This window comes from Gorilla gorilla, chromosome 6 (assembly GCF_029281585.2).
Source record: "Gorilla gorilla gorilla isolate KB3781 chromosome 6, NHGRI_mGorGor1-v2.1_pri, whole genome shotgun sequence".
NCBI lineage: Eukaryota > Metazoa > Chordata > Mammalia > Primates > Hominidae > Gorilla > Gorilla gorilla.
The window spans coordinates 86,740,700-86,765,474 of NC_073230.2; the positions used below are offsets into that span (position 1 = coordinate 86,740,700).

Genomic DNA, 24,775 nt, shown 5'->3' on the forward strand with positions numbered 1-24,775 from the left:
ACAGTGCTTCTAGGATTTAAGCATCTTTCTCCACCTACTGGAACAGAAGCTGGGTACATTTCTACCCCAACTCATGCAAAAACAGGCCTGGGAAACAGTGTGTACTGGCATGTTTGATAACGTTGCAGTTTCACCTCCAGCTGAAAGGACTTAAAAACAGGGACAGAGAGAGGGGGAGGGAGAGAGAGGAACCTTCCCCTTGTGTCTGTGGTTTTAACAACTTGTTCTGAGCAGTTTCTGCTCTTTTCAGGTTTGCAATCAAGGCTGGAATTTAGCAATGCAAAATGCCCCTCATAACCCGTGTGTCCAAAGGCTCGCGTGGGGTAATTAAAAACACAGAAATTCTTCAAAGAATGTATCTGTTGACTAGTTAATATCATAAAGCCTTCGCTCCTGATCTGTGAGCCCAGCCTGAAACGAGGCAGACGGAGTTCAGGAATGCCCTGATGTGAAAACTACCAGATGAGGGAAGAGAGGGATCCAGTCTCAGAATGGGGCTATCAAACTGCAGCTGCCAAACCGCAATCTCAGCAAGAAAAGGAGATCCAGTAGCTTGAGGAAATTAATTACAAGAAATAGATTCCATTGGCATCATTCGTTTTTCCAAGACTTTGCTTGCAGCACAAAACAAAGATGTGAGCCCTTTCTTCCATTTTCGTCTTTAAGATTCTCCAGGAACAGTGAGGAAAGCCAGGTATTCCTCAGAGACACCCCAGCTACCGCTAAGCAGACCCGCAAAGGAGGTCTCCCCATGCAGCAATGAAAGCCACTCCTGTGCAAGTTTTGGGGAAACTGCAGGTTGATCCTGGCAATTCACTAACTTTCCCTTCAAACTATGGCAAAAAGTAGGCCAGAGAGAGACTCCAGCATGGCTCCTGGGTCTCCCCCAACCCGCCCTCCTCCCAGTGAGTTCCCCAGGCAGCCTGTCAGGTCCGAGGCTCCATCAGGGCTCAGGTTGACGGGAACAGGCTGCCCGGCTGGCTGCGTCCATGGAAACAAGCTCAGATTGGCGACAACATGCCCCAGCTTTAAAAGAGCCACCTGCCTCAAGGAAGCACGGCTCCCTGCCCTTTTCCTTCTGACTTTGCAAATTTACAGTATGCAAATAAACTGTGAGGAGCTCTTCACTACAAGAGAAATGCAGAGCCCAGGGAAGGGGCCGGCCTCATTAATGGATTGCTGTGTGACTCTGGGCAAGTCACGGACCCTCTCTGGGCTTGAAGAACTGACAGGATGGTCTACTGATTGCCAAGACAGCTGTGCCAGCATTCCCACTGTGAGGCATCCTTGGGCTAGACAGGGGTCTGGAATCCCTCAGTGAACATGGGCACCACAGCATTTAATCAATCAGCCAAGCAACAGATGTGGACTGATCAATAACGTGCCCAACCAAGGATCTGGGAGGGTGGAAGTGCTGGTCTTACCTTCCCAGAGCTTACAATCTAATAAGAAAACACATTCCCTTGCAAGCTAAAGGACAAAGGAATTAAATGACAATATAAGAACTAGAACAATAAGAAAACACACACACACATATATATATATACACATATATATCAACATAAGAAAATACTAGAAGAGCGTCTTTAATTCAGAGATCGGAGGGAGGAGGACATCTGGCCTCCAGGCAGAGCTGCGCCCAGAAGGAATAACCCCTTACCCCTTCCATCTCACCTGTGCGCGCCCACAGGCACCACAGCCTGCCCTGCATCACAGGCGCCCCCGGTGGGGGCCAGGGACTTCATGGAGCGTCTCTGGGTGAGCTTCTCTTGCCAACAACACTCACATCTTTTTTCCACTGGTGACACCAGATTGGAAACTGACCAGCTTTGCGAACATTAAAACCTCCTTTTTTTTTTTTTTTTCCCCCTGAGACAGGGTCTCCCTCCATCACCCAGGCTGGAGTGCAGTGGTGCAATCAGAGCTCACTTCATTCTCAACCTCCCGGGCTCAAGCAATCCTCCTGCCTCAGCCTCCTAAGTAGCTGGGACCACAGGCTTACACCACCATGCCCGGCTTTTTTTTTTTTTTTAAGATGGAGTCTTGCTCTGTCGCCCAGGCTGGAGTGCAGCGGTGCAATCTCGGCTCACTGCAACCTCCACCTCCCGGGTTCAAGCAATTCTCTGCCTCAGCCTCTCAAGTAGCTGGGATTACAGGCACCCGCTACCATGCCTGGCTAATTTTTGTCTTTTTAGTAGAGATGGGGTTTCACCATGTTGGTCAGGCTGGTCTTGAACTCCTGACCTCCTGATCCACCCACCTTGGCCTCCCAAAGTGTCAGCCACTGCACTCAGCCCCAATTTTTGTATTTTTTATAGACAGGGGTCTCACTATGTTGCCCCAGCTGGTCTCAAACTCCCAGGCTCAAGTGATCCTCCTGCCTCAGCCTCCCAAGTAGCTGGGACCACAGGCAACCACCACCAATAATTTTTGTATTTTTTTATAGAGGTGGGGTTTCACTATGTTGCCCAGGCCAGTCTCAAACTCTTGGGCTCAAGCAATCCACCCGCCTCAGTCTCCCAAAGTACTGGGATTACAGGCATGAACCACTGCACCTGGCCCAAAACCTCCTTCTTTAAAAAAAGACTGCTCACATTCAGGATGTGAAACTGCAGAGTGGCTGTACAAGATTGTTCAGACGAGGGTTAGGTGTGGGGCTGTGCTTGGCTTTAAATGGCCCAGGGGACTGGATGTTGGACCCGTGACATAAGCACTGCCTGACCAGCCTTAAAAATCCCTCCATGCTGTGGTACATCCATACAACGGAATACTACTTGGCACTGACGGCGGCCACACTGTTGAACTGCAAATCCACTGCGCTAAGTGAAAGAAGCCAGACTCGAAGACTGCATATGGTATGATCCCTCTATATAACACTCCAGAAAATACAAAATGATGCCAGCAAAAAACAGATAAGTGGTTACCATGGGCTGAGGGTGGGGGAAGGGACTGACTACATAGAGGCCTGGGAGAATAGGGGAGACAGTGGAACCATCCTATAGATATAGATATAGATATATATATATATATTTTTTTTTTTTTTAGACGGAGTTTTGGTCTTGTTGCCCAGGCTGGACTGCAGTGGCACGATCTTGGCTCACTGCAACCTCCATCTCCCAGGTTCAAGCAATTCTCCTGCCTCAGCCTCCCAAGTAGCTGGGATTACAGACATACACCACCATGCCCAGCTAATTTTTGTGGTTTTAGTAGAGGCGGAGTTTCACCATGTTGGCCAGGTTGGTCTCAAACTCCTGACCTCAAGTGATCTGCCCGCCTCAGCCTCCCAAAGTGCTGGGATTACAGGCATGAGCCATCACGCTCGGCTAATTTTTGTGTTTTTAGTAGAGACAGGCTTTCACCATGTTGGCCAGGCTGGTCTCGAATTCCTGACCTCGGGTGATCTGCCAACCTCGGCCTCCCAAAGTGCTGGGATTACAGGTGTGAGCCACCGCACCCAGCCTGTCCTCTATCTTAATAGTGTTGGTGGCACATGACTATATGTGGTTGTCAAAATTCATCAAAGTGGACACCTGAAAAGGGTGAATCTTACTGAGTGTAAATCTGACTTTTTAAAAAACTCTCTTCCCCCAGTGAAGAACTGATTGACACCAATATCTCCAGGCCAGTAGATGAGGATGAAATGTAACCAAAAACAGGCTCCAAACATGGTGGATATCGGCCAGGCACAGTGGCTCATGCCTGTAACTACAACACTTTGGGAGGCTGACACAGGAAGATCATTTGAGCCCCAGAGTTTGAGAGACCAACCTGGGCAACACAACGAGACCCTGTCTCTGCAAAAAATTAGCTGGGTGTGGTGGCACACGCCTGTGGTCCCAGCTACCCAGCAGGCTGAGATGGAAGGATCGCTTGAACCTGGGAGGTTGAGGCTGCAGTGAGCTGTGATCACGTCACTGCATTCCAGCCTGAGTGACAGAGCGAGACTGTGTCTCAAAAAAAAAAAAAAAAAAAATACACACACCAAAAAACATGGATATCAACCTTTTGTACTGACTGATATCATTAAGGCCTCATAAGTAGCTAGATCCAAATATTTACTGCCCTCTGTAATTCAATTATTCACCCTTCTCCTGGCTTTTCTGTGAGGGGGGAAGGGCAAGAGTGTGGGTAGAACAGATGAGTTAACAGAATCTTCTCAACGTTAAAGACTGTCTCCTATGATTTATAAAAATCTTTGGTGTCTGCTGAACTCACATTTGCTAGAAAATGCTGGTGGTGAAGTGAGTAAGCAGAAATCCACTAATATTTATATCATTAGGCTGGGCGCAGTGGCTCTCGCCTGTAATCCCAGCACTTTGGGAGGCCAAGGCGGGTGGATCACTTGAGCTCAGGAGTTCGAGACCACCCTGGCCAACATGGTGAAACCCCATCTCTACTAAAAATACAAAAAAATTAGCTGGGCATGGTGGCACATACCTGTAGTCCCAGCTACTCGGGAGGCTAAGGCAGGAGAATTGCTTGAACCTGGGAGGCAGGGGTTGCAATGGGCCAAGATCGTGCTACTGCACTGCAGCCTGGGAGACAGAGCGAGACTCCGTCTCAATTAAAAAAAAAAAAAAAAAAGGACTTGATTTTGATTTATCCCTTTTCCCTCATTCTGAAGGCCCCCCACAACCTCCTCACACCCCACTTCCAGGGACTCGGACATGTGAATAACCCTGGCCTATGCCAAAGCTTGGGCGATCTTTGCTCAGAATAATCCTATAGCCACCAGGTTCTGCCTCTATCTCTGTCATGTGCTATGATGACCTGGAGACGGCTTTTAGGTCTAAACATTGATGCTAAGATTCATTTCCACCACCTGAGCCCCTCCAGGAGCTAATGTCTTTCACAGGGGGAGGAGCTGGGGGCTGGGGTGCTGACATCCCGGTACAGGGTCTTCAGGGGGCCACGCAGCACACACTCCCCAGGCATCTACTTTGTGACAGAGACATGCAAACCACAGTCCAGGCAGGCGACATCCTCAATCAGCATCTGGAGGAAGGGACACAGAGGGAGGCCATGGGAGGGGGCCCAAACTGGCCTCAGAGTAAGCATTCCAGGAGCTGGTTCTAAATGCAAGTCCCCAGGCCCTTCCCCGGTGACTGTGTCTCACTAAGTCTAGGGTGGGGCCCAGGGACAGTATTTTTAACAAGCATACACACACACCCAGGAGGTTTTTATGATTAGCCATGTTAGGAAAACGCTGACACGGGGGAGCTCCTGCGTGCCTGGAAACGAAGCTGCTTGCTTAACCATTATGGTTCTCAGAGCCGGGAACCCTGATTGCATGATCTCCACCTAGCCGGTCCCACGTGGCCAGGGCAGAAAGCAAAACCCCAAAGCGAGGAGGCCGGTGGGGACGGCAGGGCTGGCGCCTGGGCAGCTTCCTCCGCTGGCCCCCTGCCACCCTCTGCACAAACACAGCCCGGCTGCCGCCTCCAATCCAGACCACCCACGGCAGCCGGGCATGATGGTCGCCGGGCTTTCCTCTCTTCTGTCCCCTGCACTTAGCCCCCGCTCACCCTTGAAGGATAACCTTTTCTCCTACGTATCCGGGAAAACTCCCAGGGGATCCTGCCCTAACTTCCTCCCCGGGGTTCCCATCTCCCTGAGTTCCCTCCTGTCCGCCCACCAGCCCGAGTGCCCGATCCCATCTCCTCCCAAACTCTGTGACCTTCATCTCGCTCTGGAAATGACGTTCGTGCCTCTCTTGGAATGCTCCCTTTCTCCCCACCCCCGTCACACCTGAAAACAAGCTTGGGGCTCCCCCTTGTCAGGATGGGGAAGTCCATACCTTAACCTGGTCCATCTACAGATGTACCCGCCCTCCTCCCATCCTTCTCAGCCAAGTGCTTTCAAAACCCACTGTCTCTATGCCCCAGTTCCACAGTCAGAATCCTCCACCTGCATCTCCTTGAACAGTGTTTTCCTGCCCTGTAGTTTAACATCTGTCTCCACTAGAATGTAAGCACCGCGAGGGCAGGGACCTTGGCCTTCTGCTCACTGCTGCAGCCTCAGGGCCTGCAACTGCCTGGCACATAGCTGGTCCAGAACAGATCGTTGTTGAATAAGACATAACCACCACTTCCTTGTTTTAAGAGTGTGTTTCTCGCAGAGTCCTCTAAAACAGTGTCTCAGCTGTTCCGGCTCCACCTCTGTCCCCAAACGTCCATCTGCTGCCAGGCTGTAGAGTGTAACGTCGGCTGGAAATGTGAGCCTGGCCATGTGACTCCCAAGTGTGCACCCTCTGACACTTGGCAAAGCCTCAGACAGAGTGAAGTCCAAGCTTCACTTGGCCTGAGCCCCAGCATCGTGTGCTGTCCCCAACACCACCCCAGCCTCCTCATGCCTCGTGACAGCCCCACACCATTGCCACACCAGGTCCGGGTTCCTACACATCCCCAGAGCCCTGTCTCTAGCTCCAAACATCTGCTGGGTGCTGCCCTCCCAAGAGTTTCATTTACTACTTTAGAACAAAATGGTGGATACCATGCTGGGCCAGGAGTGCCCGGAGAAGTGCAGGGCACCCACAGCAGATGTGCCAGCATGTCCGATGGCAGGACACAGAGCTGGGAAAGCGTGGACAGAGCCAGACCTTGTCCGTTCATGCATGGCAGTCTCTTTCACTCACGTCCGTGTGAAGAGACCACCAAACAGGCTTTGTGTGAGCAATAAAGCTGTTTATTTCACCTGGGTGCAGGTGGGCTGAGTCTGAAAAGAGAGTCAGCGAAGGGAGAAAGGGGTGGGGCCGTTTTATAGGATTTGGGTAGGTAAAGGAAAATTACAGTCAAAGGGGGGTTGTTCTCTGGCAGGCAGAGTGGGGGTCACAAGGTGCTCAGTAGGGGAGCTTTTGAGCCAGGATGAGCCAGGAGAAGGAATTTCACAAGACAATGTCATCACTTAAGGCAGGAACAGACCATTTTCACTTCTTTTGTGGTGGAATGTCATCAGTTAAGGCAGGAACCGGCCATCTGGATGTGTACGTGCAGGTCACAGGGGATATGATGGCTTAGCTTGGGCTCAGAGGCCTGACAGTCTCCAAGTCAGATCGTCCCAGCAGCTGTCTCACAGATCCCCTCCATCCACTCCTATACGTGGACCCTTCCTCCTCCTGCTCCTCACCCCGGGCAATGCTGTTTTCACCTCTACTCCTAGAGAACACGGCAAACCCAACTGTACTTTGGCCAGAACAGACTTGAAAAAAACCCGAAAGTTTACTTTGGAAGGGAGTTAATAATAAAGGCTGGAAGGCATCTTCAAGGCGATAAACACCTCCTTTTTCCCTTCTCCCAGCCTTGGCATGGCACTGTCCCCGGGGGAAGCGCTTTCTGGGACACAAAACTGAAAGCCTCATGACAAGAGCCAGGGAGCCCAGAAACCGGGAAGGAGGAAGAGGACAGGACGTGGACGGAGCGGGCAACTTCATGAAGAGCCATAAAATGTGTTCTCGTCTACCAAAAGCTGCAAAACCCTTTCTTTAACTCATGAGAGGCTCGGGGCTGAGAGCTGGGCTTTTAAAAGTCAGATTCGTGAAACCCTGAACATTGCCAAGAAGAAGGAACAATAATTCCTCCACCTCAAAGTTTCTAGAAACAAACACAGAAATAGAAGAGGCACTTCTTTGAATCCAAACTAAATTATTCTGTTAAGTATTGAAGGTTGTCAGAGAGATACAACCAGAATAAACATCTCTGATAATGGGAGCGCATTATAGTGAAAAGGTGGCAACTTTTTAAAACATCGACTATGCTATCTCTAAAATAAACAAAAATAAGACAAAATTCTCATGACTTTTAGGCTCTAATTTAGGTGGAAAGGAAGTCAGAGAGAGATTTTCAAATTTATACTGTACAACTTGACCTTTAGATCATCGTTACAGTGTGATGAATTCTGAATTTCTGTTTAACGTTCTATTATCCTTTGAACAGTAACAGGCATTCTATTTCACAAAGAGACTAAAGATGCCACAAACCTCCTGACAACTGTATTAAGGTACCATAGGATAGAAACAACTTCTCTTCTGATTAACCACAGGGATTTCAACAGGCTGTGATACACATTTAACATGGAAAACATTATTAGCCAGCTGATGGGGGTGAGGGGAAGAGAAAATGATCAAACAAAGCAAACTTCCTCAGCACGCCATACATGGTCTTTCCGGCTTTTAAAATATCCAAACATCGCTTTTTAAACTTTGATGATAGAAAACAGAAAGAACTTTTTTTTTCATCATTTCAAAGGAAAGCGCTACAGGTTTTTCTAAATTAGGGCTAAAAGACAGAATGGCTATTTTTAAATGTCTGGTTAAAAATTAGAAAGTCTCAAAGGTAAGCCACAAGTATGCGAACAAACCAAGAACACTGCTATTTCTGTTCAAGTACCAAAGACTGCAGTAAATGAATGAATGTATTCACCTTCACTTTATGATCAAAACGGTCAACGGGAGGTAAGAAATCGAAAACCTACTAAAACAGAAATGTTTATTTCCTATACAACATGACACCTACTGAAAATTCTGTAGAAATTCATCCAATCTTAATAGCAGAAGCATTTTCTTCGGCCAGTTCTAATTTTGAAAAAAAGAAAGAAAAGCTATAATAAAGTCCATTAAGAAATCTTAATCTCCATTAAGACAATGAATAATGTGAGAATATGGACTTAATAGTGTTTGTCTAGGAAAAAGGTAAATAGCTAGCTCTGAATTCTTTTTTAAAAATCTAATTCTTTGTTGTTGTTGTTAAAAAAGGAAAATGTCCACTTAGTATAAATACTAACAAAGGCTCTGTATTTTTTTTTAACTGCTCCAAATCCCTGGAATAATGCCTGCCAACTAAAACACCTACTATGAATTTAGTAATGGGTTATGCAAACATAAATTATAAGGCCAGACATTTTAAAAGGAAAAAAAAAAGGTGATTTATCGAGGCACTGGAGACACGGTAGGAGAGAAGCAATATTTCAATTTTCCACATATTCCTCAACACTACATGTGTTCATGCAAAAAGAATTTTAAAATAAAAATGACTCTCGGCTCTTCTGGTTCTAATCAGTTCATTTACTTGAAAAGGGTTATCAACGAATTCATTTCCCACACTTATAATTGCGAAAATTAATATAAAGCCAAACATTTTATCAAGTTTCAAGTATGAATGAAAAGCGTGTCTCACGATCTGGTTTCAGTAAAAAGAAAAATACAAATATCACCTCTCCTTAGAGTGGCAAAAAGAGTTAAACCACATGTTCTGTTCTTAAATTATTAGCCCTAGAACCTACCCTGATCCTGTTTTTTACTTTAATTTCTTTATTTCTATTCACACATCACTTTTCCTTGTCTCAATTCACTGTTAAGTGAAACAGTATTTTTTCTTGATGGCAGCAAAGCAATCATTTAAATACGTATGAAATACCTTTCGTGGGTTGTTGATTTATAAACAAAATAAATGAAAATATACTTGTCTGCAACTTTTAATTCAAGGAAACAGAAGCTATCACCTTTCCCCGAGCACACATCAACCAGGCCGAAATCTTCATTTTTCTTCACTTTGCCAGTGGCTGACGGTTTCACAAATGGTCATCTTCAAAAGCACATGTAACTGAACGAGCTGATCTCAAGAAAAGGCTTGAAAATGCTGCGCTCGTAAGCGATGCACGTTTTAAAATGCAAAAGTGCAAAAGAACATCTCTGCGCGTATTCCTGGCGCTGTGAATTCCTCCCTGGAGAAGGCTAATTTGAACACACACGCTTGCATGCGATATGGGTTCCTGGCACTTTGATTATGTGAACACACCTGACCCCAGGGAAATAGGCTGAGGCCGGCCCCATATTTCAGACAAACCAAACAGCCAATAGACAGTAATGGCTTTAAGCTACTGATGGCCCGGGCCAAAAATGAAGCCGCACTTAATCTTCTGAAGGAAACTGTCAATGTTAGGAGGCCCAGGGCCGACATTTCCCTCGATCTTAATCACAGCCACCTATGATAACAGAGTGAGGTTTATTTTTATGCCTGGCTCCAGACACAATGATCAATCCTTCAATTTTGACGATTTTGTATCCCACACAATGAACCAGAGTAAGTGAAGTCCATGTAGGTAGTTTCCGTGGATCCCTCAAGTAAAATATAGAGAATGAAATTCACCTATGAATGAAATCTAAAACAATCAATCAAAACTTGAAAATGCCTTCTAAAGCCTCTCCAAATCTACAAATTTAATGAGATTCCAATAAAAGCCAATTTAAAATTTCCATCTAAAAAATAAGAATTCCTGAGTACGGTAGCTCACACCTATAATCCCAGCACTTTGGGAGGGACTGAGCCCAGGAGTTTGAGACCAGCGTGGGTAACATAGTGAGAACCCCTCCCTACAACAAATACAAAAATCAGTCAGACACCATGGCACATGCCTGTAGCCCCAGCTACTTGGGAGGCTGAAGTGAGGATCTCTTGAGCCTGGAAGGCAGAGGTTGCAGTGAGCTGAGATCGTGCCATTGTACTCCAGCCTGGGAGACAGAGTGAGACTCTGTCTCAAAAAAAACCTTCAGGCAGCTTTGCCACCTGTGGGCCTAGGCAAGTTACTCCTCCTCTCTGGGCCTCAGTTTCCCTCTCTTTGAAACAGAAATAAACACTGTACCTGTTTCGTAGGGATCCTGTGAGTGTTAAGTTAGTTAAATGCCTTTTCAGTGTTTAGAATAGTACTGGATATGCAGTAAGTGCTCACTAAATATCAGCTGCCATTATAAGCTACGACGGCTGTGTCCCTGAAGTTACTGAGCCCTCACAATAGTCTTCCTGGTTTACCCCATTCCACACACAATGGGACTTCCAGGAATATTTGCTGCACACATGAATGAATTCTGGGTAGGAAAACTCCAAGAGGCAGAGGAGGTGATGCCTTTTAAGAAGAAAGGGATGTGCCTAAGTCTTGGGCCCACAGGTAAGATCAATAGGAATAAGGACACCTATGGAAAAGGGACGAGTCTCTTGTTGCAAAAGACTCCGAGAACCTCGGAGTCTCGCTCTGAAATCCAGGCTGGAGTGCAGTGGCGTGATCTCGGCTCACTGCAATCTCCGCCTCCCAGGTTCAAGTGATTCTCCATCTCAGCCTCCTGAGTAGCTGAGATTACAGGTGCACTCCACCACACCCAGCTAATTTTTGTATTTTTAGTAGAGACGGGGTTTCGCCATGTTGGCCAGGCTGGTCTCGAACTCCCAGCCTCAAGTGACCCGTCCGCCTCAGCCTCCCAAAGTGCTGGGATTACAGGCATGAGCCACCATGCTCAGCACCAACACCTCCTTTCTTAGACTGAACAACAGAGAGGACATGGCTTGCTCAGATCTTGCATTCATCAAGTGGCCAAGTCAGAATCACAATCTAAGCTTCCAGATCCAATTATATACTCCTTTAAGGACACCAACTATATAACACAACATCTTCTTAAAATAAAGGGCCACAAACAAAATTACAAGACTCTGCATAACAGGCCAGTCATGCTCCTCGTAAACTCACTTTTATGCCACTCACATTTGCAAGTTAAAATGAAAAGCCAGTGTTAGTCAATAACATGCTCAGTGACTAGTCCCACCCACACCACACGCGCTCCATCCCCCTAGCCAAAGAAAGAAGAAAACGAAGACAGCAAGTATCAGAGTTAGCATGGCTTGGCATCCAATTGTCATTTTCTTGACTGACATAATCTCAAAGGGGAAGGGGAGATTTTCCCACACTTTGGCTTATAATCAATTCCGTAAGTTAAGAAGGCTTTCGCAGGCCAATGGCAAATTTTAGGCTATAACGATATGTTCCTTCCTAAGTACCCTCCTAGAAAACATTCCCCCTGACATATAGAATCCTTTAAATGAGTATGCCACTTCAAAGAAATACTCAAAAGCAATTTAAAAAAAAAAATCTAATAGAAGAGGAATTGCTAATGGTTAAGTGACTAAAAATTTGGCTTCTGGGCCGGGCGTGGTGACGCATGCCTGTAATCCCAGCACTTTGGGAGGCCAAGGCAGGTGAGTCACCTGAGGTGAAGAGATCAAGACCAGCCTAGCCAACATGGTGAAACCCCATCTGTACTAAAAACACAAAAATCAGCCGGGCGTGGTGGTTGGTGCCTGTAATCCCAGCTACTTGGGAGGCTGAGGTAGGAGAATCGCTTGAACCCGGGAGGTAGAAGTTGCAGTGAGCCGAGATCAGGCCACTGTACTCCACCCTGGGTGACAAGAACAAGAATCTGTCTCAAAAAAAGAAAAAAAATTGGCTTCTGGAACCCTAAGGAGGCAGGGTGTTCAGGGGATTATATGGCCTCATTCCCAGGAGTCTGTCTGCCCGGGAAAATCCTGGTAGGTGGGTGGGTGGCTTACGCTTCATTAAGTGGCACCGATGATACTTAGCTCCCAGGGTGACTTCCAGGGGCAGAGAAATGATGGTCATGCACTTAGCATAATGCCTGACTCCTAGCAAGTACTCAATAAATATTAATAACAGCTCACCACGATTTCAACCAAATCATACGGCTTTCACATTTAGCCGTTACACCTTTAAAATCATGCTCAACAAAGTTGTTTGCTGAGAAGAGGCAGAGAGTGCTTTTCTGTGCTGAAGTTATTATTAAATCCTACACAGAATGACGTTCTCCATTCAGAATGCATTTCAGTTGAGGTTATTGACCAGAAAGGCAAGTTATGGGCTACTCTCAAAGAATAGCTTCAAAAAAGAAAGTCCAGCAGCAAACATTTCCACTCTATGAACAGTGAAACTAATGCAAAAGGAGAGAAAATTACTCTCTAGACACATATGGAAGAAGGCAAGTTTTAATTTTACTGTATCTGTTCAAGTCCGCAGTAGAAACTAGGGTCTACCCTAGGCTTTAATAATTTTTTTAAGTGTTCGTTTATAGCTTTATTTTATTTTTATTTATTTTGAGACAGAGTCTCACTCTGTAGCCTAGGCTGGAGTGCAGTGGCACGATCTCGGCGTACTGCAACCCCCATCTCCTGGGTTCAAGCGATTCTCCTGCCTCAAACTCCTGAGCTCAAGTGATCCGCCAGCCTCAGCCTCCCAAAGTGCTGGGATTCTAGGTGTGAGCCACTGGCCTCCGTCACATTTATAACTTTAAAGTCCATTTGTGAGGCCGGGTGTGGTGGCTCACACCTATAATCCCAGCACTTTTGGGAGGCCGAGGCGGGCAGAACACAAGGTCAGGAATTTGAGACCAACCTGGCCAACATAGTGAAACCCCATCTAAAAATACAAAAATTAGCCACGCGTGGTGGCAGGTGCCTGTAGTCCCAGCTACTTGGGAGGTTGAGGCAGGAGAATCACTTGAACCCGGGAGGCAGAGGTTGCAGTGAGCCAAGATCGCGCCACTGCACTCCAGCCTGGGTGACAGAGGGAGACTCCATCTCAAAAAAAAAAAGAAAAAAGAAAAAAGAAAAAAAAAGACCATTTGTGAACACAATTTCTCAAAAGAGTAGATTTTGGTAACATGAACACAATAAGCCATTTATTGACCTTCTACTTGGTGCCTGGGTTGTTCTGAATCCCTATAAGAGTTCATCCAGCCCATAATGACTCCGAGGTCGTTATCATTCCTATTTTTTGAGATAAGAAAATAGAGGCTTAGACGTGATAGAACGCAGCATGTTTTCGACTAAAATTCCAGGGCACATGAATCTAATGACAGTGCTTCCCTTTTGACAGTTATTAAACTCTCAGATAATGCGTCTTTTATACTTAAAAATAGCCCTGTAAAAACGGCTGGACACATGAAGGAAGCGACACATGGCTCTCAGGAAGGAAAGGGGATGCCGGCCTTGTTGACGTTTCAGCAAGGGCGGGGGCAGACAGACAAAGCGGCCGTCCTGAGATGCTCCCGGAAGGAAAGCAGGGCCTGCGGGGTCTTCAGATGCCACCCGCCGCCCCTGGGCCAAGCCCCGCAACAGCTCTGACCACCTCCAGTGACAAGGAACAGAGCAACTGGGAGATTAGCTCCTCGTTAATTACCTAAGAATTTCCTAAGAATTAATTACCGAAGAATTACCTAAGAATTTCTGGGCCTTTGGCCCAGAAAACAAACAAACAAAATAAGGTCTCTTTGAAACTCCACAATTCATTGACTAATTTTGTGTGTGTGTTTTTGTTCTTTTTGAAGATAGGGTCTTGCTCTGCTGCCCAGGCTGGGGTGCAGTGACGCAATCATAGCTCACTGCAGTCTTGAACTCCTGGGCTCAAGGGATCCTCCTACCTCAGCCTCCTGAATTACAGGTGTGCACCACCACGCCCGGCTAATTTCTTCATTTTTTTGTAGAGATGGGGTCTCGCTATGTTGCCCCAGCTGGTCTCAAACTCCTGGTCTCAAGCAGTCCTCCCGCCTCAGCCTCCAAAGTGCTGGGATTACAGAAATGAGCTACTGCACTTGGCCAACTGAATTTTCTAATGCCCAGATTAAATAGCATCCCTGGTCTTAGAAAGCAGAGAGACTGAATCTGACGCTTCAAAGTAAGTGAGTGGTTACAGCCAAGATGATCAGGGCTTTACATGGAAGAAATGTGGGGGACTCTACTGCTAACAGCTTGCCAAAATTTATCAATGGTTATTTCAAAATTTGCACTAAAGCCTCCATGTGTGTGTATGTGTGTGTGTGTGTTGTGTTGACAGGTGATACAAAAAGTCATTTTGCATTCTTAAGATCAAAACACGTTCTCTGACTCCCCAAAGTACCTTCGCCCATCCTTGATCACTCACTGCCATCTTGTTCTGTCTGAGCTCTTACCGCCACCTGAAATTATCTTGTGCATCATTTGTTTACTTGGCCACTGCCAGATCTCTGTGAGATCTGGAATCTTCTCCCTCCATCCCTGCTGTATCTGACTGGCCCTGGCCCTAGAAAAGGGCTCAGGACTACTTGTAAAAGAAAGCAAGGAAGGAAAGAAGAGAGGAGGGTGTTTGTTGAGCACCTACTATATGCTCTGTGCATCTGAATTCATTTCACCTTCTGGGTGAAATGGGATAGCACCAATTCTTCCTGCTTATACATAAGGGGACCAAGTCTTAGAACAGTTTTTGACCTTGCTCAAGGTCACTACACGTCACCACTTACTAGTTATGCGTTCTACTCCTGGCCTGAGACTGGACATTCAGCCTCCAGGACCCCTTGAAGTAGGCAGGGTATGTTTTTTGCAGACGAAGAAACTGGGGTTAAGTTTCTGTCACAGTGCCATGGAGGTCACAATACTATTAATGCTGTTGGAGCAAATGAAACCAGGGCTTGACTAGCATTCAATGTCCCTGGGCCCAGGCAACCTCCTCTTCCCTACGGGCCCTTGCTGGTGCCCTCCAGACCATGCGGCAAAGTCTTGCTGGGATGTAGGGGGATAATGCAGCCACCCTCCCTGACTGGGGCCTGAATTAGGTTCAAATTGCCTTCATTACTGGTCCCACTCAAGGCACCTCTTCTCCCCTAGAGACCCAAAAGAAAGAAAATAATGTCTTGGGTTGATAAACTGGCTTAAAGGGTTTAATTGGTAACAGTTAAAAGTTCACTTTTAATTTTTAAACTTTTTCTAGTTAAAGGCTTATTATAACTTAACAGTAGGTGATTCTAGAATGATTAAACACACAAGTTGATTACTGGGGTTTTCTCATTTTGCCAAATCCTGGAGTAGGCTTTTTAAAACCAAACTGCCCCCTGCAAAAATGAAAATTCACAAGATACTTTTCTGTGGGGAGTTTCTTTAGAGGATGAGAGAACAACTGAATAAGAAATCTCTTCAGAGGTTTCTGACACCCCCATGAAGAGAGGAATTCTTTTTTAATTTAGTTTAGGTTTTTTGTTTGTTTGTTTGTTTGTTTGTTTTGAGACGGGGGTTATAACTCTGTCACCCACATTGGAGTGCAGTGGTGCAATCATGGCTCACTGAAGCCTCAATCTCCTGCTAGACTCAAGTGACCCTCCTACCTCAGCCTTCTGAGTAGCTGGGACCATAGGTACGCACCACCACTCCCAGCTAATTTTTCTATTTTTTTGTAGAGGTGAGGTCTCACTATATTGCCCAGGCTGGTCTCCAACTCCTGAGCAAAAGCAATCCATCTGCCTCAGCCTCCCAAAGTGCTGGGATTATAAGCGTGAGCTACTGCACCTGGCTGAAATTTTTTTTTTAAATAACAGCTTTATTGATATATAATTTATATACCATACAACTCACCCATTTAAAGTACACAGTTCAGTGGCATTTGGCATATTCAAAGTTGTGCAAGTATCACCACTGTCTTATTCTAGGACATTTTTATATTCCAAAAAGAAACCTCATACCAACTATCAGTCATTCCTCATTCCTCTATCCCCTCACCCCTGGGGGTTTCTATCTCTATAGAAATATACTTTTGGCCAGGCACTGTGCCTCATGCCTGTAATCCCAACACTTTAGGAGGCCAAGGCAGGTGGATCATTTGAGGCCAGGAGTTTGAGACCAACCTGGCCAACATGGTGAAACCCCATCTCTACGAAAAATACAAAAAAATTATCTGGGCACAGTGGCACATGCCTGTAGTCCCAGCTATTTGGGAGGCTGAGGCAGGAGAATTGCTGGAGCCTGGGAGGCAGAGGTTTCAGTGAGCCGAGATCGAGCCACTGTACTCCAACCCGGGTGACGGAGTGGAATTCTAGCTCAAAAAAAGGCCCCATTTATCACATCAGGGCTGTGGGCCTTCAATGAAGCCAACTCAATGGGCTCAACGTGATGAAAGGAAAATGAGGCTGGGCTTTTCACTTTTCTGTGTGCAGTGGTTTTAGGGTCTAATGAGGAGTAAAACAAGATTTGTTAATAACAGAGAAGAGTTGAGAGTCCAGTGGGTAACACTGACATATCAAGGAGTAGCCGATGATGCCTGGATGCTGTTTAATGTTTAGAAAGCATCAAAGGACAGGTGTGGTGGCTCACGCCTGTAATCCCAACATTTTGGAAGGCTGAGGTGGGAGGATCGCTTGAGCCCAGGAGTTCGAGATCAGCCCGGGCAACAAAGTGAGACCCCCATCTCTACAAAAAATAAAAAAAAAATAACCAGGTGTGGTGGTGCACGCCTGTAGTCCCAGCTACTCGGGAGGCTGAGGTGGGAGGATCATTTGAGGCTGGGAGGTTGAGGCTGCAGTGAGCTGAGATCATGTCACTGCTCTCCAGCCTGGGCCACAGAGCAAGACCCTGTCTCCAAAAAGAAAAAAAAAAAAAAAGGAAAAAAGTAATTGGGATGATATGTGACTTTGCTAAATCCTCATGACAATGCCAAGATGGGGTTACAACGATCACCCTCACTTCACCACCTGACTCGCCCAGGGCCCTGGGGGGCGTGCAGGGCCATGGAGCCCTGGTGACTATCTCAGGGCAGCCTGTGCACCACGTGTCCACTGGAGTCGCAACTTTATTTTTAAGTGACTCTCTTTTTCCAGGCTGAGTCACTCTGGTGGTGTCTATATAAAGGCTGTTGAGGCAGTGACTAAATGCGTTTGGGCCCAGGCCACAACTATATATTACTACCCTCCACTCCCTCACCCATCCTGCTAGCTCCTTTTCTCACCGAGAGTGAAAAACGAATCATAAAAGTTCACAGCATCTTCCCATCCTCTGTCCTCCTCACCATGGCAGAGATAGCATCAGGTGCGTGGCTTCCTGGCTTACCCCGCACACAGTGCATCCTGATCAATAAAAAGGAGGGACCTCCTCCCCTCGCCACGCCTGCCAGGGTCGGGGAGGAATCCACAAATCTAGCCAATTTCAACGATGGTAAAAGATTCCTTTCCAAGTCCTATCTCAAGACAACTCCCAAGCCTGAATTTTTACAACTGCTACCCGGGAACACAGAAATCAGAGAAATGCGCCAGGCCGGCGTAGAAGGGGCAGAGGAAGATGTTGGCACCCAGGAAAGGAAAAGAAAGTGGATGGGCAGTTCTGTGAGCAGCACAGGGTGCTCCCTGTTGCAAGGTGGGCGTGCTGAGCCAGGCGTCCCCGACAGTCAGGGCTGCCACCGCAGCCAGCAAGAGCCAGGATGGAGACCTGGGTGTGACATCATGTGCATCTGAGCAGGACAGGTGTAGAAAGCACAGACGCAGACTGTGAGCACCGCAGACCAGGCATCGTTGGGATTAACGTTCCAGAGATCAAGAAATGTAGAGGCAAAAATACATCAGGGCAAAAATGACCAGTGACGGCCCCTGAGCCGCAGCTCGGCTCTCCTCCCAGAGCAACGGGGTCTGTTTTAGAGGAGACAAAAATTAACTGAGCAAAGTCCTACAGACAGACACCCAAGAAGCATTCTGGAGTAGGACTGGGCCGACTGACGTCACCAGGATGAGGGCTGGGGATGGTTTCATGATAAAATCACAGCATCTCAGGAATGTGGTTCTCCTCCTCTCTTTTCTCCCATCAGGGAAGGTTCCTCCCATATTGAAAAGAAGCAGAACAAAACCCAAAACCATCCCCGAGCTCTTTCTGGAAGCAAGCCTAACACAGACGACCATTTATTGGAGAGTTGAGCATCACATTCAAATAGCAGAGCCCTGAAGCCAGGCTGATGTCGCAGGAGCACTGGGGGTTTCTCCAGGGAGGACCCCACGCTGGGTTACCTGGTCTCCAAACTGTCCAGCCACTCTCCATCCACTAACTCCCTACAGCCAGGCCAGTGAGCTGGGGCTGCAGGTCAGACGTGCTGCAGACCTCCCGTAACCTCGCCTCCAGAAGAACTCTGGAATCACACACGCGGGAAATCGGAGTTTGGCCGCGATCAAAGCCATGGAAAAGCAAACGGCAAACGGAAAAGCTAAGAGACACTTTCTGGGATTTGCGAGAGCTAGGCTTTCAGCCTCCACTGCTCACATACATGATTCTAACACCACCAGGCTTCCAGAAAGCTGCTGCTGCTCCCTCCTGACACGCTGTGGCCAGCCCAGTGCAGAGGTGCTGCCCCTGCTGCCAGCCCGTGGAGCCCCTTGTCACATCAGGTGGCCTTGCTCCTTCACCCATCTCCCACTCCCCAGCACCCAGCCCAAGGCCAGGCACACCCTGTCCCTGCCCAGCGGTCAGGCCTTGGTACTCATCTGTCACCCACCCCAAAGCTCTAGAGTCCCCCCTCCTCCCTCCTTCATCCCCTTCCACCCCAGGACACAAGGAGGAGAAGGAGAGTAGAGGTGACCCACGTGGTTCTCCTGGAATGGTTAGCTGAAACTGGGACTATGGGCCCAGAGAACTGTGTTCTAAACTAAGGCTGCATGGATGAGTGTCTGGGAGCCCCCCAGAAACTGCAAACGTGCATTTCCCAGGTGCGTAGGTCCTCAACTTTCATGGATATTTTAAAGGTTAAGAACCAAGGCTCAAAAAGCAGAACTGTTTATCTATAAAAAGGGTTACTGAGCCATATGTGGCTTATCCAGAGAACTTTATCACCACTGACATAAGAGTGTTTCTGTGGGGAAAGTCTACAGTCAGAAGATTCCAGTCATTCTATCCTAGCACTTAACACGCTCTGCCATTGGGTTCTATTTGCTTGCTAAGAAAGATAAGAAACTTTTTAAAGAATGGAGATAGGGTTTTATTCCCAGGGCCAAACTGTCTGGCACATGGAAGGTGTTCAATAAATATTTGTAAGATGATTAATTGTTATTACAAACCAATTTTTTTTTTTTTTGAGACAGGATCTCACTTTGTTGCCCAGGCTGGAGTGCAGTGGTATGATCATGGCTCACTGCAGCCTCAACCTCCTGGGCTCAAGCCATCCTCCCACCTCAGCCTCCCAAGTAGCTGGGACTACAAGTGTACACCACCATCCTGGCTAATCTTTTGATTTTTTTGTAGAGATGGAATCTCACTATGTTGCCCAGGATGGTCTCAAACTCCTGGTCTGAAGCGATCCTCCCACCTCAGCCTCCCAAAGCACTGGGATTACAGGCGTAAGCCACCGTGTCTGGCCACAAACCAACTTTTGAAACACTTTAAGCTGAAACTACCTATATTTGTTGTTATTTTTTTTTAAAGTTGCCCGAGCTAAGGCCAGGTGTGGTGACTCATGCCACTTGGCACTTCGGGAGGCTGAGGCGGGTGGATCACCTGAAGTCAGGAGTTCAAGACCAGCCTGGCCAACATGGTGGAACTCCGTCTCTACTAAAAATACAAAAAATTAGCCGGGCATGGTGACGGGTGTGTGTAATTCCAGCTACTCAGAAGGCTAAGGCAAGACAATCACTTGAACCTGGGAGGTGGAGGTTGCAGTGAGCAGAGATGGCGCCACTGCAGTCCAGCCTGGGTATCAAGAGTGAAACTCCGCCTCATAAATAAGTAAATAAATAAATAAAATAAAATAAAACATAGAAATTCCCCAAGCTAGCTCTGAGGAACAGAAATCCACTGTATCTCATGAGTTACACGGTGAGTATCCCCAGGTTAATGCTAATAATGAACATAAGCTAAACTCTAGGGACAGGCCTGTGCGCAGCCCTTCTCGTACAGGCACATGGGTACGTACACACACATATGTGCACACAGCAACCCTGCGAGCGGGGCCCTGTTGTTACATTATTTATAGATGACAGAACTGGGGCTTTGGGAGGTATCTGCCCCAAGACGCACAGCTACTAAGTATGTCGCCTGAAGTAAGAAATACAAAAATCAGAGCTGGGCGCAGTGGCTCACACCTGTAATCCCGACACTTTGGGAAGCCAAGGTGGGTGATTTAGCTTGAGTCCAGGAGTCTGAGACCAGCCTGGGCAACAAAATGAGACCCGGTCTCTTCAAAACATAAAATTAGCAGGGTGTGGTGGCACGCACCTATAGTCCCAGCTACTCTGGAGGCTATAAGGAGAGGATCGCCTGAGCTCAGGACATCGAGGCCACAGTAAGCTATGATTGTGCCACTATATTCCAAAAAACAAAAATATAGAAAGCAATATACCCTAGAAACACTCCACCGCCTATTATGTTCCACGATTGATTCTTAATTCAATAGGGAATGGATGTTCAGTTAGAACATTTAAAAACGTTTTTCTTTCAAAGGGACTCTTTTTGTAGATTCAAAGAAAATGTATACAATTTTATCCGCAGAGTAACTGCAATCTTCTGCAAATTAACTACAATTTCTGGATTAAAAAGACATAATATCAAATGATGGCAAATATATTAATCTAATGATATAAAATTGAAACTTTAAAAAACTAATTCTAAACAGAAAACCTTCAACTGGGCACGGTGGCTCGTGCCTGTAATCCTAGCACTTTGGGAGGCCAAAGTGGGAGGACCCTGCTTGAGCGCAGGAGTTTGAGACTAGCCTGGGCAACAGCAAAAGGCTCTGTTTCTACAGAAAATTTAAAAACTATGGCCAGGCGCGGTGGCTTACACCTGTAATCCCAGCATTTTGGGAGGCTGAGGCGGGTGGATCACAAGGTCAGGAGTTCAAGACCAGCCTGGGCAACATGGTGAAACCTCACCTCTACTAAAAATACAAAAAAATTAGCTGGGTGTGGTGGCGCATGCCTGTAATCCCAGCTACTCGGGAGGCTGAGGCAGAAGAACTGCTTGAACACAGAAGGTGGAAGTTGCAGTGAGCCAAGATCGTGCTACTGCACTCCAGCCTGGGCAACAGAGCAAGACTCTTGAAGAAAAAAAAAAAAAAAACATAAAAATAAAATAAAATAAAATATACTAGCCAGGCACTGTGGTGCCACGTTCCTGTAATCCCAGCTACTCGGGACACTGAGATGGAGGGATCACTTGAGCCCAGGAGTTGGAGGCTGTAGTGAGCTGTGATCGTGCCGCTGCGCTCCAGCCTGGGTGACAGAGCAGGATTCTGTCCCCAGAAAAACCCTTCAAGGCTCCAGCCATCCTGGCGCTCATCTCCTGATGTTCCTGTGGCTTCTCCCGCCTGTCGGAGTCCCAGCCACCACACAGCACCCCTCCCTGGCCACCTCCCCGTCACAGCCCACCTTTTCCCTCCTGGACTAGAGCTTTTCCCAGTGACATCTGAGAAGGGCCAGTCTAGAAGGTGAAATCTCCGATGGCAGACAAACTTTACTCCCCACTGAACCCTCGCGGGTGCCTAATCCTCCCCGTGGAACACATTAGACATTCATCAGACACTGGGAAACCTTTCCTTCTTTCCCAGAACAAAGAGAGACGTGGGCGTTTCCATCAAGATCAACACCCTTGGTGTCACACCAGCAGGAACACCACCAGCCCTGGCTCTGCCACGCTGTGCCCTGGAAGGTATGTTGCCGTGGGGATCGTGGGCTGCATCCATAGGGAAGAGGACACCCTCCTCCCGGTAAGCCAGGCTGTCCTACCCCACGGGCAAAAGCTCTAAGCAAGCCTCGTTTCTACACATGCAACAACCCGACGTCACCTCCACGGTTAGTAATCAATCCTACGGTGTGGCCAGAGGAGCAACCAGTGTCAGGGCAGTGGTGGCTCCTCAAGACTGAGACCCCAAACAAACGGTGACCCAGTGTCCCCTTGGGGCACAGGCCAGGCACTGAGCTGAGGCTCCACACATGTGCTATCTACACACACACGTACTGTCACAGCTCCCCCCCCCCCACACACACACCTGCACCTGCTGTCACAGGGAACAGCAGGGAACTCCACCTCCTGCACACCCAGCACACTCCGGCCACAGCCCCCCACTCCCACCACTGTTCTGGTCTTATGTGGTTTCAACATTTCCAGCAGGAGGGCTGGGCGCGGTGGCTCATGCCTGTAATCCCAGCACTTTGGGAGGCCGAGGTGGGCGGATCACCTGAGGTCAGGAGTTCGAGACCAGCCTGGCCAACATAGTGAAATCTACTAAAAATACAAAAATTAGCTGGGTGTGGTGGTGGCATACGCCTGTAATCCCAGCTACTTGGGAGGCTGAAGCAGGAAAATCGCTTGAACCCAGGAGGCGGAGGTTGCAGTGAGCCGAGATTGTGACACTGCACTCCAACCTGAGCGATTGGGTGGCCCTCCAACCTGAGGGCAAGACTCTGTCTCAAAAAATAAAAAAAAAGTTACCAGCAGGAAGCTCTGGCTGCTGGCACAAGTGAAGTGGGTCTCGTCTTGGACTTTCCGCGTGGGCGCCCCATAGATTTCCAGGTTGGTCCTTGGATGAGAAAGTGCATAGGGCTGGCGGGGCAGGAGCGCTCCCCTCTCCCCACCTCCCCAGGACCGCATGCTGCAGTGAGACCCTCGTTACTACAGCCAAAGATGAGGAAGTGGGCACCACCCTCCACCCACTGGCAGTGGCGGGGTCGGGGCCAAGCAGGTGGTGACCTTCCATCATCTGCCTCCCCTTCCTGGTGGGTTCTAGCCCCCTTCTCCATGAAGACAGAGTCTAAAAATGTGTCCTGAGAAGAAATGCCCCAAGTGGCAGGTACCTACCAGGCTGCCGCCTCCCCAAGCCTCTTCCATTTATTGGGATCAGAAGGAGATAAAAACGCCAAGTTTAAGGCCAGGTGTCTTTGAGTAACTAACGTGGAATTCGACACAAGGCACGATGGAGGGATAGGGCTCAGTGCAGTACAAGCGGCATTTATCAGCAGAGCATAAGGAACGGACAGGGTGACTGACGGGGGACACGCCCCTCCTCCACTGTCACTAGGAGTTGGGGACTTCTGAGGAACACCCAGGAAGCCAGGCCTCTTAGGAACCTCATTCTCTGGCTAAATACACTCGTGTATTTATTGTCCGTGGCCTCTGAAGGATGGCCTTGCCCCTCTAAGATTTTCTGGGTTTTTTTGTTTCTTTGTTTGTTTTTAATCACAAAACGTTTTCTTTTTTCTTTTTACCTTTTATAACAGAGATGAGTCTTGTTATGTTGCCCAGGCTGGTCTTGAACTCCTGACCTCAAGTGATTGCTTGCCTCAGCCTTCCAAAGTGTTGAAATTATAGGCGTGAGCCACTGCGCCCAGCCAAACCTCTAAGATTTTCTATGGAAACCCTCAGACATATGGTCACCGAGGAAAGGGCAGTGACAATACAGAACGGCGGATGACCACTAGCTACAGGAACGGCACTAAGAGGAGCTAGCACGATGGATGTGGCGGGGCTTGGGCTGGGGAAACTGAGTCAAGGACAAGCGCTCAGGAAACCGGAGTTCCAGGGAAGTCTGCTCTGAAGCCGCTGGAGGCAACAGAAGAAGGACGTTCTGTCCCCAGCTCTTTTTTTCCTCCTGTTTTTACTCATGGCAAGGCTGACATGGAGAATAGGGCCCCCCACTCCCCAACACTGGCAGAGAAGGCAGAAACCCCCAAGCACCAGTGACTCCCACCTGCATTTTTGGTCTCGTGAAACATGGAGTACCCACATTTAGGGGCAGCCGAGGCAAGCAGCGGGTGTGAGATTTGAACCCTTAGCTGGCTCTGTGGCCAAAGGCTGCCTTCTTTCTACTCTGCTACCAAGCTTTCTCCCAAAATATTTATTCTGAAGACAGAAGGTTATTAATTTGTTTTCCATATGATTCACGCCAGCAGTCCCTTGACTAGCAAGCCTCTTTTGAAACATTTTAAATGAGTCCGCTTTTAAAAATGCAATTCACATATAATTTCCCAGCAATATTATGTAAGTAAGAGAGGGGCATCTCTCCTAGAAAGGAGCTTTGCCTCCAGGCATGTTCCTATGTCTTATATGGAGGAGCCAAGAGCTACGGTATGGAGAAGATTCCCCAAGCCCGGAAGCCGGGCCGAAGCTGTGGGCTGCTGCGACCCCTTCCCATACAAGGGGAAGATGTAAGAGAGGCTGGGGTCCGAGCCCACGGGATG

At 47.7% G+C, this 24,775-nt stretch overlaps 1 protein-coding gene across 14 annotated transcripts in view; it reads right to left on the reverse strand.

Moving 5' to 3' along the window:
- Positions 1-24,775, reverse strand: part of CUX1 (cut like homeobox 1) — a 466,860-nt gene that overhangs the window by 341,054 nt on the left and 101,031 nt on the right. The window lies entirely within an intron of this gene.